Source organism: Salvelinus alpinus, chromosome 2 (genome assembly GCF_045679555.1).
Source record: "Salvelinus alpinus chromosome 2, SLU_Salpinus.1, whole genome shotgun sequence".
NCBI classification, from domain to species: Eukaryota; Metazoa; Chordata; class Actinopteri; order Salmoniformes; family Salmonidae; genus Salvelinus; species Salvelinus alpinus.
The window spans coordinates 25,296,645-25,318,820 of record NC_092087.1 but is presented as its reverse complement, the minus strand read 5'-3'; the positions used below and the strand labels follow the sequence as shown (position 1 = coordinate 25,318,820).

Below are 22,176 nucleotides of genomic sequence, written 5' to 3'. Positions count from 1 at the left end.
AACTCAGATAGGTAAACTATCTCCCAACCTCATAACTAGCTACTAAGAAGCCATTTCAGGCTATCAAGGAAGTTAGAGTAGCTAGCTTGTTTAAGTATCTTAGCTGGCATGCCTGCTGGCAAGGTTGGTAAACTACAAAAGCAATTACTAAATGTACTAAAAAAGACTCCTTTCAATCTTTTACCCAGATTTTTGCAAATATGCAGAGAAGCATATTTAGTTAAGAAAAACCACCAGTCAGGAGGATACAGACAGCTCAAGAGGTATGCTTACATACGCAGAAAAATAAATATATTTATAACATAGAATTAAGCATAATAATTAGGGGTAAAAAAAGCTTTTTAAGATATTTGAAATACAACATTCTCCAACAATTCGAACCAGCCACCCAGCAACCCAGCCATCCAGACTTATTTTGTCCCTCATGAGATTTTTGGGGTGCATTTTTGGGGTGCCTCTGCCAGCTGTATATAAAACTACACCATCTTCAAAGTTGGCTTTATTGACATTCTCCTCCATTCTTTGCAGTAAATAGTTTTTGCTTAGAGTTAATTGTAATGTTTAAGCTCAGCTGCAGCTGCTGTTTTGATCTGAGGTTGGAACTCCCCCTCTGCCCCAGACAGACAAAGAGCACTTTTTAACGGGAGAGGATTTTCAGTGTGGGGAAAGAGTGACTGCAGCATCCTGAATCTATCAGACTAGCTGGTTGATTGGTACGTAGGACAGGCTCTAGGCAAAACTCCCCATCAGTATGCTGTGAGTGCAGGCTGCTTTGATCACTGTGGCTTAAATGGAAATAACAATTATGTTTCTCTCTCACTTTCCGGAAACATTCGGCAATTAAAGCCAGTTCCTTCTCCACTGTGGGGGCTAAAGGGGAGGGAGTCAGTGAGATGGGTCTGATTCTCCTCATTTATGTGGGAGTAGAGTAGTTGTGTTCTGTCACTCCCCAGCCATGTGTCTTTGGAAGCAGGCTCCTTTAAGCTTTTAACAATGACTCGCTCCTGGAAGCTTCTGACGACAATACAATTCCAAACCCCTTTCACCAGGAAACCAAATCCCAATGCCTGTTAAACATTGATTCCATCTATCTGTGCTTGTCTCATTCTCCGAGCCGTGCTGCACCATGGAGTGAAAAGACAGTGATTGAAGCAAAAGCAACGAAAAAAAGAGCCATTGATTTCCCCGACTTGTGATGTCAAGACAAGATTGTTGATAGCCAATGAGGTTTTTAAGCAGCAGTGAGCTGGAGCAGTGGTGCAGGGCAGGTGGCTTGTTTTGGGGTTGGAACAGCTGACGTAGTGGGACTTGGTTGTGGGTGTGAGACAGAGGCTTCACACAAAGTGGTTTGAGCTCCATAATTGGAACAAGTGGGAACAGGATGAGCGACAGAATGAATTTTTTAAAACTTTGTTGCCAGGTTTTTTGTACAAGGATGTGCATGACCTACAGTAAGTGTCTTCTGAATTATGTAGAGGTCCAAGTGAAAACAAAGAGAAAACCCTGCCCATGAGAAGACAGCTAAGTTATTGGTGAGATAAATATCCTCCTGTTCTAGTTTTGTGAAAGGGTTCTTGTCAGAGAAATCAGCTTGTACAAACACACACACACACACTCACATTTTTTTTCTCAGCAAAGTCATTATGGCATGGCATTTTCATGGTCCCCTGGGGAACAGGGGGATGCATACACAAAGTGAGTCTGAGAGCAGAAGTGTTCTGTCTGAGAGCAGAAGTGTTCTGTCTGAGAGCAGAAGTGTTCGGTCTGAGAGCAGGAGTGTTCTGTCTGAGAGCAGAAGTGTTCGGTCTGAGAGCAGGAGTGTTCTGTCTGAGAGCGGGAGTGTTCTGTCTGAGAGCGGGAGTGTTCTGTCTGAGAGCGGAAGTGTTCTGTCTGAGAGCGGAAGTGTTCTGTCTGAGAGCAGAAGTGTTCTGTCTGAGAGCAGAAGTGTTCTGTCTGAGAGCAGGAGTGTTCGGTCTGAGAGCAGGAGTGTTCGGTCTGAGAGCAGAAGTGTTCTGTCTGAGAGCAGAAGTGTTCTGTCTGAGAGCAGAAGTGTTCGGTCTGAGAGCAGAAGTGTTCTGTCTGAGAGCAGAAGTGTTCTGTCTGAGAGCAGGAGTGTTCGGTCTGAGAGCAGAAGTGTTCTGTCTGAGAGCAGAAGTGTTCTGTCTGAGAGCAGAAGTGTTCTGTCTGAGAGCAGGAGTGTTCGGTCTGAGAGCGGGAGTGTTCTGTCTGAGAGCAGAAGTGTTCTGTCTGAGAGCAGGAGTGTTCTGTCTGAGAGCAGGAGTGTTCTGTCTGAGAGCAGAAGTGTTCTGTCTGAGAGCAGAAGTGTTCTGTCTGAGAGCAGAAGTGTTCTGTCTGAGAGCAGAAGTGTTCTGTCTGAGAGCAGGAGTGTTCGGTCTGAGAGCAGAAGTGTTCTGTCTGAGAGCAGAAGTGTTCTGTCTGAGAGCAGAAGTGTTCGGTCTGAGAGCAGGAGTGTTCGGTCTGAGAGCAGAAGTGTTCTGTCTGAGAGCAGAAGTGTTCTGTCTGAGAGCAGAAGTGTTCTGTCCTAGAGCAGAAGTGTTCTGTCTGAGAGCGGGAGTGTTCTGTCTGAGAGCAGAAGTGTTCGGTCTGAGAGCAGGAGTGTTCTGTCTGAGAGCAGAAGTGTTCTGTCTGAGAGCAGAAGTGTTCTGTCTGAGAGCAGAAGTGTTCTGTCTGAGAGCAGAAGTGTTCTGCCTGAGCGCAGGAATGTTCTTTATTGTGAAAGTGGATGAAGCTCTGAGTTTTGGCACAGAAGAGCGCAGGATGCATTTATTGTTCAGTGTGCTATGCAATAGAAAATCATTTTATAAGGGAGAAGATTGGTACGGTCAATCAGCAGCATGTACTCAATGAAATTCTGTCACTGGCTGATTGTCAAAATCTAGAATGATAGAACGATTAAGTTCAACTTAGGCTATCTACAACTAACAGTGATCAAGTGAAACACTTATTGATGAGGACATGCTAATATATACGTGTAATCACCATTGGATGTGATGACATTCACTATCATAGTAAAAAAAACACTCCACATGTTCCCTTTATGTTGACTGTGTGAAGGACACCTTTTTTTCATAGTTGTTTTGCAACTGTACAATTTACTGTAGTGTCAAGGCCTTTTAAGTTCTCATCAATATTACTCAACTGCAGAGTGGTTTTAACAGATGTAAGCAGAACTGCTTTCTCAGAATTGAAATGCTATGATGAATATTTGTATTAGAATTGATTTAATCATTTGAGGATGCTCTCTGGTTTCAGCGACCAGATATTTTTATATAAATAAATATGCAGTGCGTGGAGACCAAAGTGAGATCTCAGATTGATACATGCTTTGGTTTTATGTTTAGCTGTTTACTGTAATAAAATATAATTAAATGGATAGTCATAATTAAAAAGAAAACATAATGCATTACTCTGTAAGATGCCTTCATCTGTGATGTATGGTAACATACAGGGTTTTGATGCTGTGAACATTGTAAACATAACTAATAAAAAGGAACTTCAAATGTTACGATTCAAAGCATTTTACAACGGCTAAAACCATTGCCAGTCAATACACAAAAGAAACTTGAAGGCAAGGCCAGAAAAACAACCAACGAACACAAACCTGTTTGTGAGTTGTGCTTCTGCCTTCGATGCAGTATCTCTGTTTACACAACTTATGGCCTTGTACACATCATTCTGAAAACCGGAATGATACCCATGAGTCTGCCAAATATTCCAACTATTGGAATATTGCCTACCCAATTTCCATTATTTTCTAACAAAGGGTTTACACTGTTGTTTGATTGACAGGCATGTGTTCTGTACCAGAAAAAAAGCCTTAAATAAAGGTATGTGTGGATCTCGATATGGAGCCTGGTTTTTAGACTGGCTGAGTGAGTGAATGATACCGCAGCAGCTCTCAGTACTCAGACGAGGGTGTGAATATATCTCTGCACAGGGGAAGTGAAGGTCATGTTGAGCAAGGTACAAATGTAATCCCCCAGCCTGTTCAAGCATCTAACAATGTTTTAAAAAATCTGCTTATCCCTTTCTGCAACAGCGAGCTGACAGAATGCCACTGCACAGTACATGCGTACCAAAAATATACAAGGAGAGATAGGGGTTTTCAACCTCCATTTCTATATTTATTAGAATATTTCAGTAAGAAATCTGCTGGTCACAGTTGAGGCTGGGATTGAGTAACGAGTCGCCTGACTGCTTCATCACCTGCTCAGGAAGCGGCGCTGTTGCCTTCCCATGAGCCCCTGCTTCGCGGCCTCCCCTACGTCCCCCGCGCCGGGAAAGATTGATTGTGCCCAGATTCTGGGCAGCCAATTCTGGTCTCTTAAGAAATAATCCACTACACTGACAGATGAGGCGAATGTGACATGACACACAAGCCCAGCTCAGCTCTTTCCTCACCTGCCAACTAACACAGTACTGCCAGGTTCACTCCTAGAGAAAGCAGGTTGCTCCTGTGGATGATTCTACTGGACACTATGCAGCCCAGTTGAAGGGTCAAACTGTAACATTCAAATAAATATGGATTGTCATTGTTTGGAGAAGTTACATTGAAATCAAACATTTCTTGAAAGTCAGTTTTATGTTCAACTGCCACTGAATATGTATTTGTTTCCTTTCCAAATGGAAGTGCATTGTCATTGTGTGTCCTAGCAATGCCCATAGGGAGGATATTGAATGCAATGGCGATGCATTCGGTTTATGATTCTGACATAACTCTCTAAGGACACTAGCTGATTCCCATTCCAATGTAAGCTACAATATTAACATACATCACTATTAGTCCTGAAGGAGCTGTCCTTAGCTGTCGTTTTGACAAAACTAAAACAGTGTTGTCAGACACAATAACAAGTCAATTGTTTGTTGCAATGACAGTGCTAAACTGTCTCTCATAGTTGATTAAATCAACAGAACTGGTGACAGTAATGACAGGTTAGCCAGTTGTTTCCCACGTTCTACATGGAGATGCAAGCAGCCACTTGGTGTGACTGAACTAATGATGTGATTAGGAATCACTTGAATCATCCTTGTAAGAAATGCAAAAATACTGTATAGGAAGTAGGGTGCTGAGGACTTTGTTTTGGTGAAACCCATGCTGATTTTGGATGGTTTATAGCATAAGGTGGATAGGTCATAATTTGCATACTGCAGCAAACAGTGCTGATATTGATATTGTACTGCACTCTTGAGGGAGCTTGCAAGGAAGCATTTCGCTGCACTGTTTATACCTGCTGTAAACTGTGTACGTGAAAAATGCAATTTGATTCGAACTCATACCATTTATAAAATGGTTATAATGATTTAATCAATTGAATGTAAATATCTCATAATGAATAACCTTTTGAAAGATGATTGGAAGACAAGCGCTTTAATGATGTTCATGTTCAGTGTGCCATTTGATATGCAATACTTCTTTAGTCTAGGAAAGCGGCAGAAAAGAGGCAGAAAAAAACATGTAATTACTACTATTATTCATCATGACACAGAAATAACCACACAGCTAAATACAGTTTAAAGTGAGCAATAGCAGAAAATGAAATGTCAACCAATAGTAGTAAAATATGGGGAATCCTGTTGTTGACGAATGGAGCCCCATGTTACGATGAGCAGATTGACCTCCATTTAACTGTGTGGAGGCTTTTTTATATGATTCATGTATCCTGACATTCTGAAATCTTTGTTATGGTTTACTTTGAACTTTTCTGCTGTGACTGTGGGCTCTTTTCTGTAGGATGAGATGTCTGAGTGTAGGTGGGTGTGTTGGTGAACCTTAGGGCATCTATATTTCGGTAAATGAGAACTGGGTTGAATTCCGGAAACGTACATTTCAAGACTGAATCTATTTTTTCATTGCCATGGGTATGTCTAGCGCAGAAGAGGGATGGTTTTCCTGGCTGAGCTGGAGAACATGCCAATTAGCTACACTATCAAACACACATTACATACAAATATACCCTTGCAGTTTTATTTACGGATTTCTCAATTTCCTTATTGTTGTGATTTACTGCCTGCATTGTTCCATACAGTAAAACATGAAAGATACATACACTGTAATCTCATGATAGTGCTCAAACCATATTTAAGTACTGTCAACATGAATGTAATCCAAATGACTGGTTCACTTATGCAACTTCGATTTACACGCTTTTGCAAACAGCCAAAGGGCAAGCAGTTTTACAACTACCCACAGGAAAGTAACATCTCAGTATGAGTTTTTGTGTTTTTGCTTGGCCATTAATTTGATACATTTCACACCCACTTTTAATTGCAAGGACGAATTAGTGTGAGAATGGATGGTGGAAACAGAATTCAATTAAATTCTGCTCACTGGAATGGATGGTGACTTAATCAGATTTTTTGTTGTGCAAATTCGATAAAAAGGAAACGTTTGATCAGGTTTGCAAGCACGCACACGCACGCGCGCGCACACACACACACACACACACACACACACACACACACACACACACACACACACACACACACACACACACACACACACACACACACACACACACACACACACACACACACACACACACACACAAAGTCACAAATAAACCATCACCACCTAGACAGTGGCCAGGACAAGGGTCTGGGATAGTGAAATGGCTTACTAAATGAGGGGACAGCAAGCATGGTTCATCAATGCAATTCTCATGGCATAAGAAAAAGATACCTCCACATCCCCTAAAAAAAACTACTTCAATGGCTCTGACATAATTGCCTGATGATGAGAATCAAAAACTAAACGCACACAAATGTAATAAGAAACCAAGGCATTCTTTTTCCAGGCTCAAACACCCAAAGCTTTTAATCTGGTTCCATATTGGGTTGTAATTGCTATAAAAACTGCAGGCTTTAGTTGAGAGCTCATTGTTGATGTCTCTCACTCTATCGCAGAGCATGCCCTTCGAGGTAATGAAAGCAACCTTTTTAAAACTGGGCAATAACTGCCTCATCATTCCTATACAGAGCATCACTCTCTCTCACCCCTGCCCTCCCTCCCTCTCTCCCTCCCTCTCTCCCTCCCTCCGTCCCTCCCTCCCTCCGTCCATCTCCTCGTCTTTATCTGCCCCTGAGACGATTCGTCATGGATCAGATGAGACCATTTGTCATGGATTAGTGCACTTAAATGTCTGTGTGATAGTGGAAGCAGTCACTGGAAAAGCTTAGGAATCCTATTACACTGCTTTTTATGGCCGGCGGGGGTAAGAGACTAGGGAGGGAGGTTGAACTGGCATTTTATTTGAGCTTCATACCATTTCTGTTCTCATACGACAAAGAAGCGCTGATTCATCAGAAAGACAGTCCACTTGGAGGATGCGGTCTGGTTGAAGAAGGACTAGATTGTAAAAGTGGAATGAATATGTTGAACATGTTTGAATTCTTTCCTCTCTCTGTATGTTCACTCAGTGCCCTGTCAGAGCTGCATATTACTCGATTTAATCTTTCTACTGATGACTTTGATACCTTCCTTTGCTTTCACCCCATCTTCTTCAATTATTAATTTGTTAGGAAATCTGAACGATTACTCTTGTTTGAGAATCCCTAACTCCAATAATGGAGGTACACATTGCGATAATATCTAGAAAGAGATTGTCACTCTTTCATAATCTTCCTAGGCCTATTCAACACATTTAATTCAGCTGTAGCAAGATTTCAAGATTATTAGTATTTACCTTGCAGAGTTTCCTATCACAGGCGTCTCACTGCTGGTACCTTGATGGGCCTTTATTCCCTGAGTGAAAAGCGATAGTAGCGGATTAGATCCTGTGCTATCCTTATCTTCTCTCTGAAGTCAGATAACTGTGTCAGACAGAGAACAGTTCCTGTTAATCACACAAGGTTTGTTCCTCTACTCCTGTCGTACAACAAACTAAAACTAATAGACCAACTCACAGTTTGGAGGAAAGGGTTTGTCTTCTGCCCTATTTCAGCCTAACCTATATTTAAACACCCTCATAACATTCACTGTGGTACCAAGATAACAGTGGTTCTTTCAACTCTGGTGTTTAGATCGTTATAAAAGAAAATCTGTAAACAGAAAAACAGTATAATGGCCAGTGTGAAGTGACAGCAGAATGTGCACCTTCCCTGCAACACCAGTATCTGATATCATCCCAGACCTTTTTGAAAAACACATACTGTAGCCTACCAAATGGAAGCCCATGCAGGGAACAAAATTGTTAATATATAGAACAATGCAAATATCAGTGTTTTTATGCAGCTAATCCACCACCCCCAGCCCTTATTTTATCGTGTGGCTGAACTGAAATAGCTTGGTTATATTAATGGAGTAAAGAGACACAGGCAGGTAATTGTAATGCAGATACTTTACACTATCATTTAGAACCACTACAGAGGACGAATGTTACTCATTTGCTATTTCGTTTGCAGAGAACTCTGCACTCCAGCACCTAATTTACTTAGTGACATTCAGAATTGATTGTCTTAAATGTGTAACAATTTGCTCCACAATCTGTTCACTTCAGTGTGAGTTTTGCTTACCCTTTCAATGGAGTCACCTTATTTTTTAACATTGTTACATCTATGGGCTTTTATGTTTTTCTGTCATGCGTAATGTGTGGTAGCCTATATCATAGGCTATATATTGGATAACGGCACATTCATTTGAGCTTTTTGGGGCTTGAGCTCATAAAATGTATTTACTGTCAGACTCAGGTAGAAAAAGTGATTATTCTCCATATGGAACATTTGTAAAATACTGGGAAAAATATTCAGCCCTAGTCGGTAGCTTATTCTTTAGATGTTTGGGGCTGCTGATGAACCATGATGTGCAGGCATAATCAAAGTGACACTGGACTAGTGCATCTGCCAGAGTCTTTAGGGTGTCAATAGCTGGGTTTTCATCTAGTTGGGGACAGATTTTCATGGGAATATTCTAAAATCTGCACAAAAACAACATGCACATTTCAGGGTTTCCTTTAGGAAAATGTTGTGCTGGACAACGTGACCGGGAAGATTTTAATTTACCAGACATTTGAGAAATTTACCTGACATCCATATGCATTTAGATCTGGCTTGGAGCAGCCAGTGCCATCAATAAACAAGGGATATTGGCCAAATGAGCCACATTTACTTGTCCTTAAAAACAGCCTAAAACAAATTACTAAAACACTATTCCTTGTGTTTCGATGTGTAGCACATGCAAAACTTTGTAGCCATGTTTTTAGGCTACTTTCCTACAAAAAATATTGTCCACCTCACGGTCCAACTGTTGGAGATTTGAGTGCAAAATGCATCAGGGCATTGCATGCATAGGCCTATAAGCTTAGGAGTCCACTGTATGATATTAATAAAACAAACATTTGAATAGCCTATATGAAGGAAGAAAAGCTTAGGCTTGTTCACCCACGACTGTGTGGCCAAACACGACTCCAACACCATCATTAAGTTTGCTGACGACACAAGAGTGGTTGGTAGGCCTGATCACTGACAACGATGAGACAGCCTATAGGTAGGAGGTCAGAGACCTGGCAGTGTGGTGCCAGGACAACAACCTCTCCCTCAATGTGAGCAAGACAAAGCAGGCGGACCGAACAGGTCCGCATTAACATCTACGAGGCTGTAGTGGATCAGGTCGGGAGTTTCAAGTTCCTTGGTGTCCACATCACCAATGAACTATCATGGTCCAAGCACACCAAGACAGTCGTGATGAAGGCACAACAACACCTTTTCCCCCTCAGGAGACTGAAAAGATTTGGCATGGGTCCCCAGATCCTCAAAAAGTTCTACAGCTGCACCATCGAGACCATCCTGACCGGTTGCATCACTGCCTGGTATGGCAACTGCTCTGCATCTGACCATAAGGCACTATAGAGGGTAGTGCGACAGCCCAGTACATCACTGGGGCCAAGCTTCCTGCCATCCAGGACCTATAAAATAGGCGGTGTCAGAGGAAAACCCATAAAATTGTCAGACTCCAGTCACCCAAGTCACAGACGGTTTTCCCTGCTACCGCACGGCAAGCGGTACCGGAGCGCCAAGTTTAGGACCAAAAGGCTCCTTAACAGCTTCTACCCCCAATCCATAAAACTGTTGAACAATTAATCAAATGGCCACCGGACTATTTACATTGACACCTCCCCCCTCCATTTGTTTTGTACACTGCTGCTACTCGCTGTTTATTATCTATGCATAGTGACTTTACCCTTACCTACATGTACAAATTACCTCAACTAACCTGTACCCCCGCACACTGACTCGGTACCGGTGCCACCTGTATATAACCTCATTATTGTTATGTTATTGTGTTACTTTTTATTATTTTTTATTAGATTTTATTTGGTAAATATTTTCTTAACTCTTCTTGAACTGCACTGTTGGTTAAAACCTCTCTGGGATAGGCGGGACGCTACCGTCCCACTTGGCCAAAAGCTAGTGAAACTGCAGAGCGCCAAATTCAAATAAATTACTATAAAAATCAAACTTTCATTAAATCACACATGCAAGATACCAAATTAAAGCTACACTTGTTGTGAATCCAGCCAACATGTCAGAATTCAAATAGGCTTTTTGGCGAAAGCAAACGATGCTATTATCTGAGGATACACCATAGTAAACAAAGAGAGAGAAGCATATTTCAACCCTGCAGGCGCGACACAAAACGCAGAAATAAAAATATAATTCATGCCTTACCTTTGACGAGCTTCTGTTGTTGGCACTCCAATATGTCCCATAAACATCACAAATGGTCCTTTTGTTCGATTAATTCTGTCTATATATATCCAAAATGTAATTTTATTTGGCGCGTTTGATCCAGAAAAACCCCGGTTCCAACTTGTACAACGTGACTACAAAATATCTCAAAAGTTACCTGTAAACTTTACCAAAACATTTCAAACTACTTTTGTAATACAACTTTAGGTGTTTTTTTAACGTAAATAATTGATACAATTGGAGACGGGATGATCTGTGTTCAATACAGGAGGAAAACAAACTGTAGCTAGCTTTCTGGTCACGCGCCTCTATCTAACAGTACACTTCAAGTTACCCTCGTTCTGGATGGCCGTACTTCTTCATTACACAAAGGAAAAAACCTCAACCAATTTCTAAAGACTTGACATCCAGTGAAAGTGGCAGGAACTGCAAGAAGGTCCCTTAGAAATCTGGATTCCCAATGAAAACCCATTGAAAAGAGAGTGACCTCAAAAAAAAAAAATCTGAATGGTTTGTCCTCTGGGTTTCGCCTGCTAAATATGTTCTGTTATACTCACAGACATGATTCAAACAGTTTTAGAAACTTCAGAGTGTTTTCTATCCAAATCTCCTAATAATATGCATATCTTATCTTCTGGGGATGAGTAGCTGGCAGTTGAATTTGGGTATGCTTTTTATCCAAACGTGAAAATGCTGCCCCCTATCCTAGGGCTTGTAAGTAAGCATTTCACTGTAAGGTCTACACTTTTTGTATTCGGCGCATGTGACAAATACAGTTGAATTTGATTTGAGAGAGATAAAGAGAGAGATAGAGATGCTGGTGACATGCTACGACATGCATTTCTTTATGTCAGATGGCTACTGCGTTTGCTATACAGATATACTGTAGATGTACAGAAAGAGGCTAATTGGTTAATATTTTGTGTAAAGATAAGCATTATATTATTCGATTATAGGACGAACTCCGGTAGGTCTGAAACATTCTTCCTCACCTCAAGTTCAACTGTTCGGAGTCAGTTGGACCTACGTTGCACACTGCCTTCATATCATAGGCTTGCAGTAGCTAAAGCTTAATTATAGCCACACCAAACCTTCACAAAAAGTTTATAAACTTTATTAGGGTAATATAAAAACTCAAGCCATTGTTTATAGGGAAAATATGAGCTGTCAGTCAAATTGAAGCAAACACAGCATTTCATACAGTAATTTTGAACTTAATTTGGCCAAAGAAAATGGCTCAACAGAATGAAACACTTGCGAACTGGTTTAAACCTTCACAAAAGGTTTGAACAGGCTATATTGCAGAAATGACCAACAAAGGCAAGTGCCTACCATACCCAACAAATGATAGAAATAGGCTAAGGTTATTTATTAATCTTAAACTAAATATGGAGCTCACAATTAAAAAGACTCAACTGAAGTAAACAAAACACATGAAATAACTGGTTTCGATTAATAAATAGGCTTACAATAATAAATACATTTAAGTTCCAAAATTGAATCCTACCTGAATAGGGAGTTGCAAGGTGGCCTGCATTCTTCTCGTTTTTGTTAACTGCAATAATAAAACTTATATTAAATTTCCCTTGTGGGCTTTTCACTCTTTTTCCTCTAACTTTTGTTTTACTTCATTGAAAAAGGCCTCCATCTTCACAATCAACAGTGGCCTAGGCCAAGACTCCTCTGTTGCTCTCTCTCTCTCCTCAGCAGCAGGTACACTTGCGCGCGAGGCGTAGGAGAAGGTTGCTGAAGGGTGAATTCTGGGTAGAGGCTATGATAGACAGCCTCTCCTGGACAACTTGGCCTGCTACGATTTTATTTATCGGGCTTTTCATTTTTTTATCTGCGAAATGCAGGCAATTACCAGCATAGGGAAACCCAGGAGCATTTCCCCATCAGTGTTGTTTCCATCAAATTGAATTGTTGCAGATAAAAGTCTGTACGTAAAAACATAGTGCACATAAAAATACCTGTACCAGATAAAATGGGTTTCCATAGCATTTTCAACTCTAGGCATACAAATTGTATACTGTAGGTGTAGCGAATGTACCCACTCTGGTATTGGCACGTGCGCTCTAGCCAACAACTTGCAGATACAGTGCAGGTATAGCCTAATACATGATGAGATTATAATGGACAAAAGTGCAATATTCTTTTTTATTTGTTAATGGCAGCCAGGCATCGATCATCATGACACCAGAATAAGACCCTGGATATGTATTGAAAGGAGCATCAACCTCATCACTGTGCACTTCCACCACCCTGTGAAGTTCATCTTATTTCATCTGTAGCCTAATAAACTGCATGTTTTCCCATGATGTGGTGACATTTATCACACATGTAGGCTACTTTACCCCCATAAAAAGGATGGAAACCTGGTTAATGTCAAGCCTAGCTGGAATTATATTTTCGATGAACGTGCTGAAGCCTACATGAGACTTTTGAAATATCCCAATCAGATTAAAACGTTGTGCCTGGTTGTGTTAATGCCACATATACAAGGTAATACATTTAGAAAGTTAATTGATACATATTTTGGCTATATTGAAGCATTGGAGTCTAGGTGTGCGAGGATTAGCCTCTCGGATTGGAGAAGAGGCAGAGTGTGTTGAGCTTTCCTGAATAACTGGGCTTGCCGGGAGCATATGTGACCACATTATTATAGGACGAATAATGATGATCTGCAACAGACAGCGCACCTCAGTATCAGAAGTAAAAATATAGCCAGACAGGTCTGCTACTGTTTCTTTCTAAACTGTCCAGAGTAGACCCACAATGGATCCAAATGGAATGAAACATTCAAATCACAGGACTTTTGTGCCTTTATTCAAATGAATATTTTCACTGCAGCCTAGAGTAGAATTTTGTACCCACTTGAAAACAATAATGCAAGTTATTCATTAGCTGATATTAGCTGATGTACGAAGGGCTATATAAAATAAAATAAAATAAACTTGATTGATTCATTGCATTTTGGTGTTGTAGGCTAGTCTTGTTAGGATAATTGTATTGTCCCTAAACAAAATCTCTGAGATTTTTGAGCTGTATGCCTCATGTCTTCGCTGTTCTTTCATGCGCAGTGATGCACCTGGCCTCTCATACCACACATAAAAAAGGCAGCAGCCTATCAGCTATCTATCAGCTATTCCTATTTGTTCTCGTCGATTCCTATAAAAAATGTTTGCAGCTTTGAATTTTTTTATGTGTGGTATGATTGCTACAAACGATCCACCTACCACTATTGTCACTATTAATGATGTATAGAGGGCAGGAAATACCATTTGACTGGTAGACTATACTGACCTCTGTGGTATAGCAAAAGTTAGCAGATGGAAAAGCGTAGTGCACAAGTGAAGTACCAAAACACCTTGATATAGGGAAGGCGCATGCAAGCAGTTGAGGAAATGTGGCTAGGATGGAATAAATTATATAGTAAAACCTGCAAAAGACCTAATATAAACCAGGGAAAATACACACTATCATCACCTGCACCCATTTAAAAAAAACACACAACCCTCCCCAAAGCAAAAAAAAAAGAGTTTGATAACCCTCCCCTATTTTAGATCACCCCTCCCCCCAATAAATTGCGATCTGTCCCTAACTTGTGCTTTTTTAACAGCTTTGAGTGCAGGTTAATATTTTACTTCCTTTGCTATGTTCCCTCACTGATGTCCTGACCATACAAGTGGAAATATAGATGTAACAAATCTCAGGTATCTTATCGCGTTAGGTCTGAATTGATCGTCCCTTGCTCATTGTTCATGTTGTACCACTGAAATATTTAGAGTTAACATCTGTAGCTCTGCCTTTAGAGGCCCAGTGTAGTCAAAATTAAGTTTTTCCTGTGTTTTGTATCATATTGTACAACAGCTGATGAAACTAACAATCTACACAGGACCGTCTAATCAGAAGGTTTGCATGGGCAGAAGTTTCGGCTTGCCTGGTGATATCACCAGGCGTTAAATTGGTTAATAGACCAATAACAAAGAGAGTTCCAAACCTCTCTGGCAAAAACGGCTAGTTTTCAGTTATCCCCTCCCTTCATTACCTCCCTTCATTACCCTCCCTGACAGTCCTAGTAAAATTATTGCTTGAGAAATATTTTTTTATCTAAAAAGCTATTTTTCACAATTTTAATGGAAAACTACACTACATGGCCAAAATCTGTGGACACCCCTTCAAATTAGTGTATTCAGCTATTTCAGCCACACCCGTTGCTGACAGGTGTATAAAATCGAGTACACAGCCATGAAATCTCCATATACAAACATTGGCAGTAGAATGGCCCGTAATGAAGAGCTCAGTGACTTCATAGGATGCCACCTTCCCAACAAGTAATTTCGTCAAATTTCGGGCCTGCTAGAGCTACCCCCGGTCAAGTGCTGTTATTGTGAAGTGGAAACGTCTAGGAGCAGCAAAGGCTCAGTCGTGAAGTGGTAGGCCACACAAGCTCACAGAATGGGACAGCCGAGTGCTGAAGCGTGTAGCGCGTAAAAATTGTCTGTCCTCGGTTTTAACACTACCGAGTTCAAAACTGCCTCTGGAAGCAATGTCAGTACAAGAACTGTTCATTGGGAGCTTCATGAAATGGGTTTCCACGGCCAAGCAGCCGCACACAAGCCTAAGATCACCATGCGCAATGCCAAGCGTCGGCTGGAGTGGTGTAAAGCTTGCCGCCATTGGACTCTGGAGAAGCTGTTCGACGAGCAGGTGTCCACATAGTGTATTAGAGTAAGGTATTTAATTGTTTCCCAGAAATAATTTGATATTGATATAAAAATGTCCGCATTGGAACTTTAAAGCCCCTGTCTAGGTTCTCATCATCCTACCCTCCACAGTCAGGAAACAATACCTGCGTAACATTGCATCTATATTTTAGAGTGAAATAACCTCTCTCACATGTATAGCTGTACTATCTAAATTTGATCAGTTTCTCACAGCAGGAAAATAATCCTGCAACAACAGAACATGTGAATTATAATGTGGATTATAATTAATTTACATTTTTGTAGGGGTTGATACATTTTTCTTTAGGGCAAACCAAGTCTGAAATGTTTAAGTGGAAATTGCTGCTGTGATAATAACATTAAACATAATAGGTTTTTTGAACAATATAATTAGGCACATGGCATTGTAGACAGTTTTTTGAGCATGTATATAATATATTGCAAAGGTGACATGTTTTGTTAGTGATTCTTTATAATATCTTTATTTTAGCAGTGAAGTTTAATAAATATGCATTACAGGGTTAAATATATGGATTTTATTTGCTTTTGGATAACACCTTTGTCACAAGGAGTGATTGAAAGTATGTCTAAATTGTCTACCAGGCTGCTCTATCAGGGTGAGAATAAGTCTTGTGTGATGTGCCTGGTACCTGGCCATATCTGTGGTAGTTTGCAGACAGAGGCAGTGTTACATTGTCTCATCACCACCTTATCGGCCAGGGAGACACTTGATAATGCAGTGCGAGATGTAGCAGAGAGGGAAAGCACCTGCTCTACACTATTCATCACATCTTCTCAACAAACATGACTGTATCTAAATGAATACAGGCCCGATTAGATACAGTAGCCAGATGACAGAGAAATGCTGGATACGACATTGACAACGGTCATGACCACTGTCATCAAAATTGTTAAAAGGTTTAAAAAACGATTCAAATAAATGCTAAATTTGATCAATGAATGAAAATACTCCCAACTTTTATCATTTTTAAATATCAATCCGATATTGACTGAATTATAGCACATAAAACACTGTACTGGCACGCAGCAATAATACATGTTCAGGCAGTTTGTTGGGAATTCAGGTGTTCAATTTATTGTGTAATTTCACTTTTTTTCCTATTATGCACTCATATATACATTTTCTTAGTATATCAGGTATTTTTTTAAATACTTTGTTATAAAATAAAGAAAATGTTATGTGCATATATACAATGGGTGTATTTACATACATTAATACAATAATGTAAAGAGGGGGAACAAGGCTGCAACCACCAAAAACAGCTATAGGCCTACCTGCTCTGTCAACCCTACCTGCTCTGTCCACCCTACCTGCTCTGTCTAGGCCTACCTGCTCTGTCTAGGCCTACCTGCTCTGTCTAGGCCTACCTGCTCTGTCTAGGCCTACCTGCACTCACTTGCACTGTGTAGACTGCCTAATTAATTATTCATTACTGTTGTTGTCTTTTCTCTTGCATTACTGTGTCAAGAGAAGGATACCCATAATTTAAAATGTAAACGCTGGGTTCTAGATTACAGCTATCTATACACTTTACATACTTTACATTAGTTGCAAGATCAGACACATTATCAGTGCTCCTTTTCAGAAGTTGCTTTCATTTCAGCTCATTTCATTTTATGAACATTTCATCTATTTTAAATCAGAACTTTTTTCAGTTGCATAAAACATCAGCATCCACCAAATATATTGATCTTTCTTCTCTTTCTTGTGATGTAACTGTCGTGACAGTGTGCTAAGTCCCAGACAAAGTGTTAGCGTTCTTCTAGATGCAACAAAAAGACAATGTATTCCATTGAGCCCATTTCAGCCATTATCGGAGTGTGTTTGACAGGTCATTACTAACGGGAAAAAACTAATGGCACAATCAGGAGTGGGAAAGAGTCACCAGAGTAAAATGAAAGCAATCAATCCAGCGAGATTTAAGTGACAAGTGGATTTTGGCAGCCCTCAAACACAGGAAATTGATGGCTGAAAGGAGAGATCTTCAGGTGGTCGGGGCATGTGCGTTGCTATAGAGTCCTTCAAAACAAGCTTGTTCTGAAAGAACCTTTTGTCCCAAAACTCAATGTACGTACCTCCAGATGTTCACGGAAGACATTGAAGGTTGAAGACATCAGGGCTTTGGATACATACAGGGCTTGTCTAACAGAGAGGTATACAGTGGCTTGCGAAAGTATTCACTCCCATTGGCATTTTTCCTATTTTGTTGCCTTACAACCTGGAATTATATTTTTGGAGGGTTTGTATCATTTGATTTACACCACCTGCCTACCACTAGATGCAACATATTTTTTATTATGAAACAAACAAGAAATAAGACAAAAATAAATAAACTTGAGCATGCATAACTATTAACCCCCCAAAGTCAATACTTTGTAGAGACACCTTTTGCAGCAATTACAGCTGCAAGTCTCTTGGGGTATGTCTCTATAAGCTTGGCACATCTAGCCACTGGGATTTTTGCCCATTCTTCAAGGCGAAACTGCTCCAGCTCCTTCAAGTGGGATGGGTTCCGCTGGTGTACTGCAATCTTTAAATCATACAACAGATACTCAATTGGATTGTGGTCTGGGCTTTGACTAGGCCATTCCAAGACATTTAAATGTTTCTCCTTAAAACTTCTTGAGGATAGGGTGCAGAGTTTTCACTTAGGGAAAAATAGCGTGCGCAATTTCAACTTCGTGCTACTCATCCCCAGAATATAAGATATGCATATTATTAGTAGATCTGGATAGAAAACACTCTGAAGTTTCTAAAACTGTTTGAATCATATCTGTAAGTATAACATAACTTATATAGCAGTCAAAACCCTGAGGACTAACTTTTTTATTGTTAAGTTCCTGTATGTTCAATGGGTTTATCATGGGCACACCAGAATTCTAATCACTATCCACGCAGTTTCTACTGCTTCCACTGGATGTTGCCATTGTATGGAAAAAGGTTAAGGTTTTTCATTAGTCAACTGAGAAAGATATTGACCCGGAAGTGGAGTGACGTCGTGTGTTTATGTTTGAGAGTTGAGCAAGACTTGAAAAGTACCGTGAGTTTGTTGATATCCTGTATTGAAAACAGATTGACCCGTCTTCAATTTGATCGATTATTAACGTTTACAAATACCTTAAGTTGTATTACAAAAGTACTTTGAAATGTTTTGGCAAAGTTTAGAGGTAATTTTTTAGATATTTTGTCGTGATTTTGCGCAAATTGAACGCTTTTTTTCCTGGTACAACGGCGCCAAATAAATGGACAATTTGGATATATATGGACGGAATTAATCGAACTAAAGGACCATTTGTGATGTTTATGGGACATATTGGAGTGCCAACAAAAGAATCTCGTCAAAGGTAATGCATGTTTTATATTTTATTTCTGCGTTTTGAGTAGCGCCGGCATGGTTGAAATTGTCAACAAAGAGAGTGTAGCCATTGCACTATCATCAGATAATAGCATCTTATGCTTTCGCCGAAAAGCCTTTTTGAAATCTGACATGTTGGCTGGATTCACAACGAGTGTAGCTTTAATTTGGTATCTTATATGTGTAATTTAATAAAGTTAGATTTTATCGATTTTTTTTTAAATCTGGCGCTCTACATTTTAACAGGCTGTTGGGACGCAAGCGTCCCGCGATCCCAGAGAGGTTAAACCACTCGTGTGTTGCTTTAGCAGTATGCTTAGGGTCATTGTCCTGCTGGAAGGTGAACCTCCATCCCAGTCTCAAATCTCTGGAAGACTGAAACAGGTTTCCCTCAAGAATTTCCCTGTATGTAGCGCCATCCATCATTCCTTCAATTCTGACCAATTTCCCAGTCCCTGCCGATGAAAAACATCCCCACAGCATGATGCTGCTACCACCATGTTTCACTGTGGGGATGGTAGTCCCGGGGTGATGAAAGGTGTTGGGTTTGCGCCAGACAAAGCGTTTTCCTTGATGGCCAAAAAGCTACATTTTAGTCTCATCTGACCAGAGTACCTTCTTCCATATGTTTGGGGAGTCTCCCACATGCCTTTCGGCGAACACCAAACATGTTTGCTTATTGTTTTCTTTAAGCAATGGCTTTTTTCTAGCCACTCTTCTGTAAACCCAGCTCTGTGGAGTGTATGGCTTAAAGTGGTCCTATGGACAGATAATCCAATCTCCTCTGCGGAGCTTTGCAGCTCCTTCAGGGTTATCTTTGGTCTCTTTGTTTCCTCTCTGATTAATGCCCTCCTTGCCTGGTCTGTGAGTTTTGGTGGACGGCCCTTATTTGGCAGGTTTGTTGTGGTGCCATATTACTTCCATTTTTTAATAATGGATTTAAAGGTGCTCCGTGGGATGTTCAACGTTTCTGATCTTTTTTTATAACCCAACCCTGATCTGTACTTCTCCACAACTTTGTTCTGACCTGTTTGGAGAGCTCCTTGGTCTTCATGGTGTCGCTTGCTTGGTGGTGCCCCTTGCTTAGTGGTGTTGCAAACTCTGGGGACTTTCAGAACAGGTGTATATATACTGAGATCATGTGACACTTAGATTTTACACATGTGGACTTTATTTAACTAGTTATGTGACTTCTGGAGGTAATTGGTTGCACCAGATCTTATTTAGGGGCTTCATAGCAAAGGGGGTGAATACATACGCATGCACCACTTTTCTGTTTAAAATTTTGTAGAATCTTTTGAAACAAGTCATATTTTCATTTCACTTCACCAATTTGGACTATTTTGTGTATGTCCATTACATTAAATCCAAATAAATATCCATTTAAATTACATGATGTAATGCAACAAAATAGGAACAACGCCAAAGGGGATGAATACTTTTGCAAGGCACTATACATGTCAGCACGATATATTAAACATGATAACGTACAGTTGGTGCACAGGTTGAGAGACAAATTGGAGTAATCAAGGTGACAGACAGTGACACATTCAATACGGCCTTGCACATTCTTGCCTGCATCTAGCTGACCTGGGGTGTAATCTTTAGGCCAAACTTGCCATTTCATAACTAAAACGAGAGTTTCTTTTGGACAAAATCATCCTCGCTTCGTTCCATTTAAGAAAAGTTTTGCATCAGAATCGGCGGAATGATCCTGATCAACCCTGATCACCTCCACACTCAGTTCACTTTCATAGCAGCCACATACAGCATCATCACTTTGCTTGTTGTATAATTCCTTCTCGCATCAACGTGCTCTCCTCCTCTCACCTTTTCCCTTCGCTTGTGGACTTCAGTGCACAAAACCACAGCTACCTGTGACCAGGCCCAAACACCTCTCCAGCCCAAACCTTCATACCATATCCGCTAACTGCTTCACAGCCTACATCATTGCCACCATATTATCTAACGTTATATTCAACAAACTATAACTAACGCATTAGTAAACCCACAATCCAATCTATTTCTACAATTACACAGTACAGTGTACAGCAAGCAGTAAATTAATAAAACCCGAAGCTTATCTCGACTTGGAAGAGTTGCAGTGTTGGAAAGCCTTAGCCATTTAGCTAACATAAATAGCATTCCTCTCTGTTTGAGTCAGGTTTTTGAGTAGGCAAAATCAGCTGCTTTAGCTAAGTAAGTGAAAGGTAAACTAAGATGAAGAAAAAAATACAACGAAATATAGCTAGCTCTGCCTCAAATGTTTCTCCTTAATGTTTTGTTCAAAACTGTTCAACTACTGTCTTTCTCTCTCTTTGAGTCAACTACTCACCACACTGTATGCACTGCAGTGCTAGCTAGCAGTAGCTTATGCTTTCAGTACTAGATTAAAGGAAGGAAGGAAGGAAGGAAGGAAGGAAGGAAGGAAGGAAGGAAGGAAGGAAGGAAGGAAGGAAGGAAGGAAGGAAGGAAGCAGAGGTGGGAATCACTGGTTTAATCGAGAAAGGGAGTATCTGCTCCAGAAATGATCATTTCTTACAGGTCATGGTCCCCGCCCTGACACTGTGACACTGAGACTGACAGTGTGTGTGTGTGTGTGTGTGTGTGTGTGTGTGTGTGTGTGTGTGTGTGTGTGTGTGTGTGTGTGTGTGTGTGTGTGTGTGTGTGTGTGTGTGTGTGTGTGTGTGTGTGTGTGTGTGTGTGTGTGTGTGTGTGTGTGTGTGTGTGTGTGTGTGTGTGTGTGTGTGTGTGTGTGTGTGTGTGTGTGTGGGCTCCCGAGAAACAGTGTGTGACGGTGGCAGCTGTGTGTGTCATAGCGATCTGCCTTGGGCTGACATCCACAGATAGGAAATATTCCATCTCCAGTCACGCTACTGAGATGTGTCACCATGTTAGAATTTCTCTTAACTGATCTGCTGCTTTCTTTGTGTTCATCTATTTTTATCTATTTGGCCAGGAATTCAAACAAAAAGCTCCCTCTATTCACCAAGTATTCCTAAAGGCACCGTCATGTGTTCCACAGTTTACCACAGAAGATGTAGAAACAAACCGTTATCTACAGGAACAAGTGTTTTTTTAATCCTGTAAACCATTGCCTTAGTGTTCTTTGGCTAAGAGCCACCTGCTCAGTGCTTGAACGTCCACCTTGTGGCAGAGGTTGAGAACATCCACAGCGAGTCTGGAATTAGTCTGAGCACCACTTGAACGCTGAATCAATGAATGAGATTTAAATTAAACGTAGAAGATGAAAGCCCTTCACCCTGCATAGCAGATGCTATCCAGTAGACAGCCGCTGAACGAGCCACTGCCTGAGACGAGGAGGGGAGATTCAGCCAGAGAGCTCTTCCTCATTTTCTGGGTGATGT

General features: G+C 40.7%; 1 protein-coding gene across 3 annotated transcripts in view; it reads left to right on the top strand.

Annotated features, from left to right (window-relative positions):
- LOC139557440 (chemokine-like protein TAFA-1) overlaps positions 1 to 22,176 on the top strand; it is a 272,605-nt gene that overhangs the window by 9,666 nt on the left and 240,763 nt on the right. The gene's annotated exons all lie outside the window — the stretch shown is intronic.